General features: G+C 41.4%; 1 non-coding gene across 1 annotated transcript; it reads right to left on the reverse strand.

The window, feature by feature from the left end:
• Positions 1-4,283: 4,283 nt before the first annotated feature.
• On the reverse strand, positions 4,284-4,355 carry TRNAD-GUC. The gene has a single exon. It is a non-coding gene; the product is annotated as a tRNA-Asp (tRNA).
• Between the last annotated feature and the right edge of the window lie 558 nt (positions 4,356-4,913).

Below are 4,913 nucleotides of genomic sequence, written 5' to 3' on the forward strand. Positions count from 1 at the left end.
TGACCCACTTACTTCCCAGCTCCACCCTCCACCAGGATAACCCTTCTCATCTGCCAAGTCCCTTCAGAAAATATCTTCCATCGTCCAACCCATGATCTGACAGCTTGTATCTTAAGCTTTCTTGGCTTCTGTGATTCCAAAAACGTCGACTGCTGACATTTTTCTTTTGACCAGTGTCTTTTAAGTTTAGTTGTACTCTCTCCAAGGGAAGTTGATGTGTCCTGTAGAACTCCTGTGTAGATTATGTTTTCCTTTCTGTGCCGCCTCCTGTCCTCCCTGTCTGGCCGGGTTTTGCTGGGTCTGACCTGGAAGACTCCTCCTTTTGCTGTTATCCGACGTGACCTTGCCCAGTGACGCCTCCTGCCCTCCCTCTCTGGCTGGGTTTTTTTGCTATATATAAACATATAAAGAGATAGATAAGTAGATAGGTAAACATATAGATATATTTCTTGGTATATAGTCACTAATTAGTTAATTAATGCAAATTTTATATAAATGTGGCAGAAAGATGATCAATCTCCTCCCAAGTGAGATATATATACATATAAATTTCTATCTATCGTCTATCTATCTATCTATCACTATGAAAGGACTTCTAGAAGCATTAATAGTCATGAATGACAAGAGACCAAAACATGTGTAAAGATGGTTTGGACCAGGCAAGATTTCAGTCTGCTATATTTAAAGTCAACTTGTATGTAGAACAGATCATCTGGGAGGCTGGCTCTATGAGAAGAAGTGTGGCATCAGGATTGGTGGAAGATCCATCAACAATCTGTGTTATGCAGATGACACAAGGCTGCTTGCTGAAACTGAGGAGGACCTGAAGCGCTTGTTGCAGAGGGTCAAGGACTGCAGCCTTCAATATAGATTGAGGCTCAATGTCAAGAAGACAAAGATTCTCACTGCAGCATCAGGATGGATGGTGAATAGATTGAGATTGTTCACAGCTTTAGTCTGCTTGGCTCCACAATCAACGCTCTTGGCACCAGCAGCCAGGAAATGAAAAGATGTATTGTGATGGGAAAGTCTGCTGTTAGGGACCTCTCTAAAGTACTGAAGACCAATGGTGTGTCTCTGCAGACTAAGGTGTGTCTGGTACAGGCCATGTTCTTTGCAATCACATGTTATGCGTCAGAGAGCTGGACAATGACCAGGGAGGACAGAAGGAGAATTGATGCTTTTGAGCTTTGGTGTTGGAGAAGAGTGCTGAGGGTGCCAGGGACTGCTAAGAAAACAAACAGATTCATCCTGAAGAGGGTTAAGCTGGGCTGCTCCTTGGAGGCAAGGATTCTGAGACTTCGTCTGACATACTTTGGTCATGTTGTAAGGAGAGACCGGTCTTTGGAGAAAGATATCATGCTTGTGAGGGTGGAGGGCAGGCACAGGAGGGGAAGGCCCTCTGGGAGATGGATTGATCAGTAACTGGGGCAATCGGGGTGAGTGTTTTGGAGACAGTGAGATTGGCACAGGACAGAGCAGAGTTTAGGGCTATTGTACATAGGGTCACTATGAGTTGCAAGCGACTCAACGGCACATAGCAACATATTTAAAGTCACACCACACTATAAACTGGAATTGCCTTGATGGTAACTAAAGACAGCAGGAGATTTTAATTAATAATGACTCAGGTAAACTTCAAGAGAAAATTTATTTGAGAGTATTTTTTAGACCAGCCTCAAAAGTCGTATGACGTTGTTGTTGCTGTTACGTGCCAACTCATAGTACAACAGTTCTCAAGCCTGCTCTATCCTGAGCCAATTTCACTGACTTCAACACACCTTCCTCCGTTGACCTAGTTGCTGTATCTCATCTGGCGTCATCCTCTCCTGTGCCCTACATGTTTCCAAGCATGATATCCTTCTCCAAGGACCAGTACCTCTTGGCCACATGGCCAAAATATATGAGATGGAGCTTCAAAATCCTAGCCTCGAGGTAGAAACTTGGTTTCACCCTCTCCAAGACAAATATATCTATTTTCTTGGTTGTCCATGATATGTTCAAGACCCTTCTCCAGTACCATAACTCAAAGGCACCAATTCTTCTTCTTAATCCTTAGTCAATGTCCAACTCTCAGGCACACTTTAGACTCTAAACTAACATTTCTTCTCAGTACGCTGGAGAGGTCCCTGACAGCAGATTTTCCCAGTGCAATTCATCTTTTGATTTTCTGACTGCTGGTGCCTAGAGTGTTGATTGTGGAGCCAAGCATGCTGTACCTGTTAGCAACCTCAATCTCTTATCCATCAATCACAGTGCTGCCAATTGTCCCAGTGGTGAGCATCTTTGTTTTCTTTATATTGAGCTTCAATCTATATTGAAGACTAAACTCTTTCTTTTTGTTGTTGTTGCCATTGAGTTGAGCATGACTCATAGTGATCCTATGAACAAAAGGCCTCAAGCCTGCCTATAACTATTATCATTTATCAAGGTCATAGAGTTTCCAGAGGCATGTTGTTTATGAAGTGGATGCCACTCTTGCTTCCAAACCTGTCTCAAACTGGGAGTTCCACCAAACACTGTTTACCATGGGTAACCATTATGGCATTTGACACCTCAGTGGCACAAAGTTCAGCATCACAGCAATCACAGGTTAACTCAGTACAGCTATTGACAAAAGAGTGCTGTACCACTTGGAAGAATGCTTCTCCAAAATATAATAACAATCAACTTTTAAATACAAAGGCCTTCCATGAGATCTTGCTGACTTTAAACAAGAGGATTAATTAAAAAATAACTAATATTTCAATAATGTAAAATATTAGGTCATATTTTAGTAGAAACAGTTTTACTAATTAATACCCTATCCTGAACTGGAAATTATTATAAATAAATTCCATATTTACAATTTCAATGTCTTCTATTGAACACCTACTGTGAGATTTATTATATTCTTCTTTTTTCTACTCTCTCTACCACTTATGTGCACAGAGTTGGAGTTGGAATTTAAAAAAAGAGAAGCAATTGCTCAGCACTTTTCAATCTGAAATAACTGAAAACAAATTAAAATATTTATTTACAATATTGAGAGACACTACATATAAAATCTTGATTGATCCAGGAAGATTCAAAAGACGATGGAGGGAGTACACAGTCACTGTACCAAAAAGAATTGGTTGACACTGAAATATTTCCGAAAGTTGCACATGATAAAGAACATAGGGTGTAGACGGACAAAGTTTAAACTACATTGAAGACACTGGCAAAAACAAGGCTCTAGGAACTGATCTGTTACCAGCTGACATGTTTCAACTGCTGGATGCAACCCTGGAGGTGCTCACCAGTATATTCCAGGAAATAAAGAACAGAGCTACCTGGTTAACTGTTTAGAAGAGATCCATAACTCTTCTCATTCCCAAGAAAGATGAGCCACCAGAATGTGGAAATTAATAAGCAATATCACTAATGTATTATGTAAGCTAAATCTTACTGACAATCATACCAAAATGATTAGAACAGCAAATAGAGAACTTCCAGAAGTGCAAGTTAGATGTAGAAAAGGCTGTGGCATCAGAAATATCAATGCTAATGTCAGATGAATCCTAGCTGAAAGCAAAGAATACCAGAAGAATGTCTATCTATATTTTATTGACTATGCAAAGGCATTTGACTGTGTTGATCTTAAAAAATCTCTGATTAACTTTTAGAAGAAGAGAATTCCAAAACTCTTAATTATGCTTATATAAAATCTGTACCCAGACCAAGAAACTGTTACAAAATCTGTACTTGACCAACAGAATGTCTGAAAATAGCAAGATACCATTGCATGGTTTAAAATCAGGAAAGGTTTGTGTCAGGGCTGTAGTCTTTCTTCATAACTATTCAGTCTGTATGCTGAATAAATAATTTGAGAATCTAGACTTTGTGAAGAAGAATGTGGTATTAGGATCTTAAGAAGACTCCTTAACAATCTGTCTTATGCAGATAACACAAACTTGCTTGCCCAAACCAAGGAGAACACGAAGTATTTGCTGCAGAAGAACAAAGGCTGCAAACTTCAATAGAGATTGCAGTTCAATATCAAGAAAACTCCTCACCACAGAGTCAAGAGGTAGCATCATGACAGATGGAGAAAAAAAAGTAATTGTCTTTATCTTTTGTCTTACTTGGATCCATAAGCAATATTCTTGGTACCAAGAGTCAAGAGAACAGAAGTACAGCATTGAGAAAGTCTTTTATGAGGAACTTCTCCAACGTTCTGAAGAGCAATGTCAGTTTAAAGACTAAAGTTCCTGATTCAAGCTATGATCTTCTTAATCACTTGCTATGTATCTGACACGTGCCTCCCCGTGGGGGAATCGAACCCCGGTCTCCTGCATGACAGGCGGGGATACTCACCACTATACTAACGAGGACGGCCGGATAACAGCAAAAGGAGGCGTCTTCCAGGCGTCTTCCAGGTGAGAACCAGCAAAACCCAGCCAGAGAGGGAGGGCAACAGGCGTCACTGGGCAAGGTCACCTCAGATAACAGCAAAAGGAGGCGTGTTCCAGGCGTCTTCCAGGCACCTTCCAGGTGAGAACCAGCAAAACCCGGCCAGAGAGGGAAGGCAGGAGGCGTCACTGGGCAAGGTCACCTCGGATAACAGCAAAAGGAGGCGTCTTCCAGGTGAGAACCGGCAAAACCCGGCCAGACAGGGAGGACAGGAGGCGGCACAGAAAGGAAAACATAATCTACACAGGAGTTCTACAGGACACATCAACTTCCCTTGGAGAGAGTACAACTAAACTTAAAAGACACTGGTCAAAAGAAAAATGTCAGCAGTCGACGTTTTTGGAATCACAGAAGCCAAGAAAGCTTAAGATACAAGCTGTCAGATCATGGGTTGGACGATGGAAGATATTTTCTGAAGGGACTTGGCAGATGAGAAGGGTTATCCTGGTGGAGGGTGGAGCTGGGAAGTAAGTGGGTCA

This window comes from Elephantulus edwardii, unplaced genomic scaffold (assembly GCF_000299155.1).
Source record: "Elephantulus edwardii isolate Elephantulus edwardi_28Jun2011 unplaced genomic scaffold, EleEdw1.0 scaffold00044, whole genome shotgun sequence".
NCBI classification, from domain to species: domain Eukaryota; kingdom Metazoa; phylum Chordata; class Mammalia; order Macroscelidea; family Macroscelididae; genus Elephantulus; species Elephantulus edwardii.